Source organism: Mustelus asterias, unplaced genomic scaffold (genome assembly GCF_964213995.1).
Source record: "Mustelus asterias unplaced genomic scaffold, sMusAst1.hap1.1 HAP1_SCAFFOLD_334, whole genome shotgun sequence".
Lineage (NCBI taxonomy): Eukaryota > Metazoa > Chordata > Chondrichthyes > Carcharhiniformes > Triakidae > Mustelus > Mustelus asterias.
In genome coordinates, this window is record NW_027590296.1 from 444,161 (window position 1) to 454,169 (window position 10,009).

The window sequence follows — 10,009 nt, forward strand, 5'->3', positions numbered from 1 at the left end:
TAATCCCTCCCTCAATGTCAGTAAAACGAAGGAGATAGTCATCGGCTTCAGGAAGTGTAAAGGAGAACATGCCCCTGTCTACATCAACGGGGACGCAGTAGAAAGGGTCGAGAGTTTCAGGTTTTTAGGTGTCCAGATCACTAACAACCTGTCCTGGTCCCCCCCATGCCGACACTATAGTTAAGAAAGCCCACCAACGCCTCTACTTTCTCAGAAGACTAAGGAAATTTGGCATGTCTGCTACGACTCTCACCAACTTTTACAGATGCACCATAGAAAGCATTCTTTCTGGTTGTATCACAGTTTGGTCTGGGCTCCTGCTCTGCCCAAGACCACAAGGAACTACAAAAGGTTGTGAATGTAGCCCAATCCATCACGCAAACCAGCCTCCCATCCATTGACTCTGTCTACACTTCCCACTGCCTCAGCAAAGCAGCCAGCATAATTAAGGACCCCACACACCCCGGACATTCTCTGTTCCACCTTCTTCCTTTGGGAAAAAGGTACAAAAGTCTGAGGTCACGTACCAACCAACTCAAGAACAGCTTCTTCCCTGCTGCTGTCAGACTTTTGAATGGACTTACCTTGCATTAAGTTGATCTTTCTCTGCACCCTAGCTATGATTGTAACTCTACATTCTGCACTCTCTCCTCTATGAACGGTATGCTTTGTCTGTATAGCGCACAAGAAACAATACTTTTCACTGTATGTTAATGCATGTGACAATAATAAATCAAATCAAAATGATGAGGCGAGGTATCCTCTTTGAGGGGTTAGGTGTTAGTTCTCAGAGAGGGAGGATCTACTTCCGCTTTATAGCAAAGCAAATTTAACTGTCCTATCATACTCCTCAACAATTCTGTTTCTTTTTGTTTGGCCGGTTCCCTTTTTCCCATCGACCTTTCTCCGGTGATGGGAATAGGATCAATACTGTTGATTCATCATTATCCCTTTGTCGATATCAGGACTGAGATATGGAAAGGCACAAGCTGCTTGACTCTCTATTTTAAATTCTGCCTTTACATATTATTTCTTTTCAACCTCTCTGTGTCACTGGAAAACCATCCACATGCATCACGAAAACCCCAGCCAATTTTCCTTCAAACTTCCAATGGAACATTGTGGGATCTGCTTTTAACAACACAGCCAGTTTTCAGCAATACAGATTGTACAGAGAAATGGAACGGCACGGTGATACAGTGGGTTAGCGCTGCTGCCTCACAGCGCCAGGGACCCGGGTTCCATTCCCGGGGGCACGGTGATACAGTGGTTAGCGCTGCTGCCTCACAGCGCCAGGGACCCGGGTTCCATTCCCGGGGGCACGGTGATACAGTGGTTAGCGCTGCTGCCTCACAGCGCCAGGGACCCGGGTTCGATTCCCGGGGGCACGGTGGCACAGTGGTTAGCGCTGCTGCCTCACAGCGCCAGGGACCCGGGTTCGGTTCCCGGGGGCACGGTGGCACAGTGGTTAGCGCTGCTGCCTCACAGCGCCAGGGACCCGGGTTCGATTCCCGGGGGCACGGTGACACAGTGGTTAGCGCTGCTGCCTCACAGTGCCAGGGACCCGAGTTCGATTCCCGGGGGCACGGTGACACAGTGGTTAGCGCTGCTGCCTCACAGCGCCAGGGACCCGGGTTCCATTCCCGGGGGCACGGTGACACAGTGGTTAGCGCTGCTGCCTCACAGCGCCAGGGACCCGGGTTCCATTCCCGGCTTGGGTCACTGTCTGTGTGGAGTCTGCACGTTCTCCCCGTGTCTGCATGGGTTTCCTCCGGGTGCTCCAGTTTCCTCCCACATTCTGAAAGACGTGCTGGTTAGGGTGCATTGACCTGAACAGGCGCCGGAGTGTGGCGACGAGGGGAATTTCACAGTAACTTCATTGCAGTGTTAATGTAAGACTAACTTGTGACTAATAAATAAACTTTTAACTTTACCAAACCCTTGATGCATCACTCAATCGATATGCGCATTGTTCAGTTTCCACACGATCCCTGTGTATTACCTGCTGCTTTGGGTGACCTCAAAAAAACTGTTCTCCAAAATGTTTCGCCCTGCAGAAATGCTTCTTTAATATCTATCGACTTACATTCCCAATTATTTGATGCTAGAACAGCGAAAACTTCCAGTGTCACTTTCCCTGCTGAGGGTGAATCGACTCCAATGTCTCTCCCATCCAAATGTTCCTCATACCCACGGGTTACTAATCGGGCTTTACAGGTCCCATCTTGCAAAACTTTCTCTGTGTGAACCCACCGATGGAACAGAGCAGGCTGCCCTTCGCCTGCTACCTCAGTGTACACCACAAACTCCTTCCAACTGTCCAGCTCCCTTTGTTTGGCCTCTCTTATCTCAGCGAGCTCCATCTAGTTTCAGCTACCAACACTTCCCCATCATGGGGGCTTCTACTCCTATTCTTGTCATTGGTTTGATTCCTGGCCTTCCTCTTTAAGCTCCAGCCTCCACTGCCGCGTCTGTTCCTGTCAGGGCTGCTCCTCTCAGGCTGCTGTTCTCTGTTGACACACCTTCGGTCACAGATCCCTGACCTTTTTCTGGGTTCACGAATGTTTACTGTCTCATCCTCAGGATTTAGGTCTTTTTTGTTTCCATCTGTCCACCCCATTTTCCCAATCTATAGCTTTGGCCTCTTGTCCTTGCTCTTGGATGTTGAGCCAGCGTTTGTATTTTCCTGAGGCCTTTCCTGCTTTCCCGATTATCGTGGCCTCCCTCCACTCGACGCTTCGGGTATGTATGATACCACTGTGCCTTCTTTGGGTAGCTGAACCTTTGAAGTAGCAGTTTCCTCCCCTGCTTCACTGGTACTTAGCAGATCATCAGATTCCCTCTGGTCTATAGCTGTCTGATTATCATCGTAGCTCAGGCTATCTGTATGTGAGGTGCAAGGTGCTTGTGTTTCTAAGTCCTGTTCAGATGCTCCAAGCTCATTACCAATTCCCACTACTCTCAAAGAGTGAGCTCGCACTGTCTGGTTACCGTGTTGTAGTATAACTACCTTGCGTCTGTCCCTATCACTTTCCTCGGCCCTTTCCACTCTTTAAGGCCCTCTCTTTTCTAGGAGATCACCTTTTTCAAAAGGTCTTATGCGATGTCTCAGGGCTTGTCTCATCCATTCTGAAACCTCAACCCTTAGCGAAGGCCTTTCTCCCTGCATGCATGGCATTCAGATGTGCGGAAAATGTGGAGCTAATGCTTGTCCCTTCTAATGCCGGAGGAGCGTCCGTCACTACTGATGGTAATTGATGGCAGATGGAGTTTAACCCTGATAAGTGCGAGGTGATTCATTTTGGGAGGACAAATTTGAATGCGGATTACAGGGTCAGCGGCAGGGTTCTGAGGAGTGTGGAGGAACAGAGAGATCTTGGGGTTCATATCCACAGATCTCTGAAGGTTGCCACTCAAGTGGATAGAGCCGTGAAGAAGACCTATAGCGTTTATTAACAGGGGATTTGAGTTTAAGAGCCGTGGGGTTATGCTGCAACTGTACAGGACCTTGGTGAGACCACATTTGGAATATTGTGTGCAGTTCTGGTCACCTCACTATAAGAAGGATGTGGAAGCGCTGGAAAGAGTGCAAAGGAGATTTACCAGGATGCTGCCTGGTTTGGAGGGTAGGTCTTATGAGGAAAGGTTGAGGGAGCTAGGGCTTTTCTCTTTAGAGCGGAGGAGGCTGAGGGGAGACTTAATTGAGGTTTATAAGATGATGAGGGGGATAGATAGAGTGAACGTTCAGAGACTATTTCCTCGGGTGGATGTAGCTGTTACTAGGGGGCATAACTATAAGGTTCATGGTGGGAGTTATAGGAGGGATGTCCGAGGTAGGTTCTTTACGCAGAGAGTGGTTGGGGTGTGGAATGGACTGCCTGCTGTGATAGTGGAGTCGGACACTTTAGGAACTTTCAAGCGGTTATTGGATAGGCACATGGAGCACACCAGGATGATAGGGAGTGGGATAGCTTGATCTTGGTTTCGGACAAAGCTCGGCACAACATCGTGGGGCGAAGGGCCTGTTCTGTGCTGTACTGTTCTATGCTCTATGTAATTTAAGGGGATTTTCACAGTAACTTCATTGCAGTGTTAATATAAGCCTTACTTGTGACTAATAAATAAACTTTAAACTTTTATTTTGGGTTCCTCTCGATACCAATTGGTGCGGACTGTAGCCCCTCATGAATATTCCGCCCACGCTAACGCAATCTGCAATTTACGCCTGGTTGATTGGCCAGAACCTTATGCAGCACATCATCTATTACTGCATGATTCCGCTCAGAGACCCTGCTAAATGGGCTCTCCACTGCAGTGTGCATCACCACAATATTTTCACTCATATTCTTGGAACTCATTCGCAAATTTACCCCCGTTGTCCATCAAGAATTTAGACGGTGCCCCCAATCCTGTTCCAATCCAATAAGTCATAATTGTATCCACATAGTCTTTTTAATCTTTGCTGTAAATCACCGTAGATATGCTGAACCGGGTGGCCATGTCCACAAAGTGTAGTAAATAGATGCCCTTGTCTTTATCCCAAAACTTCAAATCCATCGCCACCGCATGGTTGAAACACCAGGCTGATGGTAGACTCACGACTGGACGCAGAGGCGTACTTCTATATTTTGTACAAACCTCACATCAGGCTGGTATTTGCTCTATCAGATCATTGTAGCCTTTACCCAGCACACCTGCATCCTGCAGCAGTGCTCTCAGTCTCGGTGGGGCTAGATGACCAAGCTGCTTATCAAGTTTCAAAATAATCTTTTTGTCCATCAAGCTGTTATCTACAAGCGATACTGATGCATCATGAATCCTCTGGTTAGACATTTTCAGTTCATTTAAGGGAAAGCATTAACCCTGACCTGTAGATCTACATATCTTCCAAATACCACAGCTCTGTCATGCTATGAATCAATAGTCACCTCGGCTTTTTTCTTGGCAGACCTGCTTAATAACAACCGCATTGAAACAACATCTGTACTTATGAACAGGCTGATCCCTGCAATTCTACAGGGGAGTACCACCCTTTTGGAAGAAGTTAAACATATTATCATCTCCCAATCGAAAACAGGTGGAACTGTCACATTCTTTAACTTTCTTTTGCTCTTTATGATCGACGGATGCTGAATAGCAATTTAGCCAATCTTTGCCACATACAGTTGAAGTACATCCACTGTCCAACACAGCACAGTTGAAAGAGTCTATCATCGGCGCCCTCATTATTGCGCTCAATTTTTCTGTGACCAAAACAATGCTTTCATGGTCCTTATCTACATTGCTATCAGTTTCTACATATTCTGTTTCAAGTGTAGCTTCAAAGACACGATTTCTTCCTTTTGGATAATTCACTATTGTTATAAAGGTGTTCCCCCTCTAAGAACTAACACCAAAGGAGTACCTCATCCTAGAATCTGTAAAAAGTGTGTGAGAAGTGATGTGACCTTCGCTTCAGCAACTCCGAGTGGTTAAGTACAAAATAACTCCCTCACAGTCTCTCTAAAATCAAAACGTACCAACTTATTTATCTAACTAACACTGAACCAATTAACTAAACTATTAACAAACCAAATAAATCCCTTCTAACTATTAACGATTCCCAAATAAAGCAAGATTGTAATGATACACCGTTCGAATAAATACAATTCCCGCTCATTAACAAAAAATGAATTTTCAACATTCTCTAAATTCGAACCAGGTTTTGTGTCTTCCGGAACATTCTGGGCCTTTTCTGTTGATTCTTCTGCAGCACCTTTGCTACCTGGACGGTGCTGAGAGATGTGAGCTGTGGCAGGCGGGAGTTGCTCTCACCTTTCGGTCCCACTGCCCCCTTCTTTTATACCTGTGATGACGTATCAACATTCCCACACTAGGATTGGGCCGAGGTTATCAAAAGCATCAGATTTAAATTGAATAGGTTCTTGGTATCAAAGTGCCTGACTCAAATTGATTGGCTAAATTCAAAAGCCTGTTGTCTTGGTAACACTGTTGCTTGGCCTTTCGATACAAATGTTTCAGTCTGGGCACTCTGGATACTTGCCTTTTTTTAACCTTCTAAGCACAGAAAAGCCCCACCTTTTAATGGGGACCATGCAATGCTCCCCCCCGCCCGCCCCCCCATACCCCCTCAGCATATCACACACACCAATCTACAATTACTCCACCTTCACAACCCTATGTGGTGATATGGGGAAATCGCATTGAAAACATCCCTTCGGTTTAAAGGTCTTATTGCGCTCCCATGTGTGTCTTCTATCTCCATTATCTAATGGTTATAACCAGTACCAACATCAGGTCTGTTATGAGTGTAACTGTCTCTGTTTAGGAGCTTTCGTGTACCATTTGTTCAGGAACGCAGCTGTGCTACCACTGAACGCTCTGGCGTTCCGATCTGAACTGAACAAGGTGGCGGGGAACGATTGGTTCACAAAAACCTTTGTTAATGATGTTACCATTTGATCAAAGAGGTGCCCTGTTCCCTTACATTGTACTCCAGTTATTACCAGAAGACTATCCATCTGAAACAGACATGCTCAGTCCAACAACTTAAAGGCCAATACCGCATCTGGAATCTATAATTAAATTTCATTCGCCTCTTACGGCCTCTATCGAATTCCTGCTGCCTCACAGCGCCAGGGACCCGGGTTCCATTCCCGGCAGCATGGTGACACAGTGGTTAGTGCTGCTGCCTCACAGCGCCAGGGACCTGGGTTCCATTCCCGGGGGCACGGTGGCACAGTGGTTAGCACTGCTCCCTCACAGCGCCAGGGACCTGGGTTCGATTCCCGGGGGCACGGTGACACAGTGGTTAGCGCTGCTGCCTCACAGTGCCAGGGACCCGGGTTCGATTCCCGGGGGCACGGTGGCACAGTGGTTAGCGCTGCTGCCTCACAGCGCCAGGGACCCGGGTTCAATTCCCGGGGGCACGGTGACACAGTGGTTAGCGCTGCTGCCTCACAGCGCCAGGGACCTGGGTTCGATTCCCGGGGGCACGGTGACACAGTGGTTAGCACTGCTGCCTCACAGCGCCAGGGACCCGGGTTCGATTCCCGGGGGCACGATGGCACAGTGGTTAGCGCTGCTGCCTCACAGCGCCAGGGACCTGGGTTCGATTCCCGGGGGCACGGTGACACAGTGGTTAGCGCTGCTGCCTCACAGCGCCAGGGACCTGGGTTCGATTCCCGGCGGCACGGTGGCACAGTGGTTAGCGCTGCTGCCTCACAGCACCAAGGACCCGGGTTCGATTCCCGGCTTGGGTGACTGTCTGTGCGGAGTCTGCACGTTCTCCCCGTGTCTGCGTGGGTTTCCTCCGGGTGCTCCGGTTTCCTCCCACAGTCCAAAGACGTGCTGGTTAGGGTGCATTGGCCGTGCTAAATCCTCCCTCAGTGTACCCGAACAGGCGCCGGAGTGTGGCAACTGGGGGATTTTCACAGTAACTTCATTGCAGTGTTAATGTAAGCCGACTTGTGACACTAATAAGTAAATTTAATAAATAAACTCAATCTCTTCTCTCCACCCCTCTATTCTCTTCTCTTTCTGCCCCCTCCTCTCTCTCCCTCTCTCCCTCCTCTCTCTCTCAATCTCTCTGTCTCTCCCCCGCTCTCTCCCCCTTTCCTTTCTTCTCTCTCTCCCCCTCTCTCTCTGTCTCTCTGTCTGTCTCTCTCTCTCTCTCCCTCTCCCCCTTTCCTCTCTTCGCTCTCTCCCCCTTTCCTCTCTTCTCTCTCTCCCCCTCCCTCTCCCCCCCACCCCTCTCTGTCTCTGGGGGAGTCTGCATGTTCCTTTATGGGCTGTTGGATAAGGCTCATGTGGCAGATTCCCAGTTCAAAGGCAGCGAGTTCCCCCACCCCCCAATCCCGGCTTTGTACTTTCCCAGCTCTCGGGCTCTGCTCCGAAGAGAGACTTCATCCTGAACTAATTTGAGGAAATAACAGGAAGCAAATTAGGCTATCAGGCTGCAGAAGCTTGTGCCAGTGACCTTGCGGGAGTCACGTAGCTGATCCTCCGACGATATGACATTGCCCAGAGTCAGCCAGAGACCCTGACGGGAGGGAGGGAGGTCACCGACTGAAAACAAAGGCAGAGGAAAACCAGCAGCAGAATTTCAAAGCAGAAAGCTGGAAGTGAGTGCGTTCCCCCTGAGCATCGAGAGCATCAGAGTGTCTGCACAGATTGGAGCTCAATGCCACTGAACCATTTCAGCATTCACTGATGTGGGACTACTCCAGCAGAGACATGGAGCTGAAGGATTCGACTTTCCCCAGCACCTCCACACTGGACTCCCCAAACCCACTTGATTTGATTCGATTTATTATTGTCACAAGTATTGGGATACAGTGAAAAATATTGTTTCTTGTGAGCTATACCCAGGAGCGGCACGGCGGCTCAGTGGTTAGTGCACCAGGGTCCCGGGTTCGATTCCCGGCTTGGGTCACTGTCTGTGTGGAGTCTGCACGTTCTCCCCGTGTCTGCGTGGGTTTCCAGGTGCTCCAGTTTGCCCCCCACAGTCCAAACGTTGTGCTGGTTGGGTGCACGAACCCGAACAGGTGATGGAATGTGGTGACTCGGGGAATTTTACAGTAACTTCATTGCAGTGTTAATGTAAGCCTTACTTGTGACTAATAAATAAACTTTACTTATCTTAACATAGACAAAGCATACCATTCACAGAGAAGGAAATGAGGGAGTGCAGAATGCAGTGTTACAGTCATAGCTCGGGTGTAGAGAAAGATCAACTTAATGTAAGGTAGGTCCATTCAAAGGTCTGACAGCAGCAGGGAAGAAGCTGTTCTTGAGTCGGTTGGTACGTGACCTCAGAGTTTTGTATCTTTTCCCGACGGAAGAAGGTGGAAGAGAGAATGTCCGGGGTGCGTGGGGTCCTTAATTATGCTGGCTGCTTTGCTGAGGCAGCGGGAAGTGTAGACAGAGTCAATGGATGAGAGGCTGGTTTGGGTGATGGATTGGGCTACAACCATGACCTTTTGTAGTTCCTTGCGGTCTTGGGCAGAGCAGGAGCCACACCAAGCTGTGATACAACCAGAAAGGATGCTTTCTATGGTGCATCTGTAAAAGTTGGTGAGAGTCGTAGCTGACATGCCAAATTTCCTTAGTCTCCTGAGAAAGTAGAGGTGTTGGTGGGGCTTTCTTAACTATAGTGTCGGCATGGGGGGACCAGGACAGGTTGTTGGTAATCTGGACACCTAAAAACTTGAAGCTCTCGACCATTTATATTTCATCGCCGTGAGGGATGGGGTTAGATAGAGAGTAAAGCTCCCTCTACACTGTCCCCATCAAACACTCCCAGGACAGGTACAGGACGAGGTTAGATACAGAGTAAAGCTCCCGTTACACTGTCCCCATCAAACACTCCCAGGACAGGGACAGCACGGGGTTAGATACAGAGTAAAGCTCCCTCTACACTGTCCCCCATCAAACACTCCCAGGACAGGTACAGCACGAGGTTAGATACAGAGTAAAGCTCCCTCTACACTGTCCCCATCAAACACTCCCAGGACAGGTACAGCACGGGGTTAGATACAGAGTAAAGCTCCCTCTACACTGTCCCCCATCAAACACTCCCAGGACAGGTACAGCACGGGGTTAGATACAGGGTAAAGCTCCCTGTACACTGTCCCCATCAAACACTCCCAGGACAGGTACAGCACGGGGTTAGATACAGAGTAAAGCTCCCTCTACACTGTCCCCCATCAAACACTCCCAGGACAGGTACAGCACGGGGTTAGATACAGGGTAAAGCTCCCTGTACACTGTCCCCATCAAACACTCCCAGGACAGGTACAGCACGGGGTTAGATACAGAGTAAAGCTCCCTCTACACTGTCCCCCATCAAACACTCCCAGGACAGGTACAGCACGGGGTTAGATACAGGGTAAAGCTCCCTGTACACTGTCCCCATCAAACACTCCCAGGACAGGTACAGCACGGGGTTAGATACAGAGTAAAGCTCCCTCTACACTGTCCCCCATCAAACACTCCCAGGACAGGTACA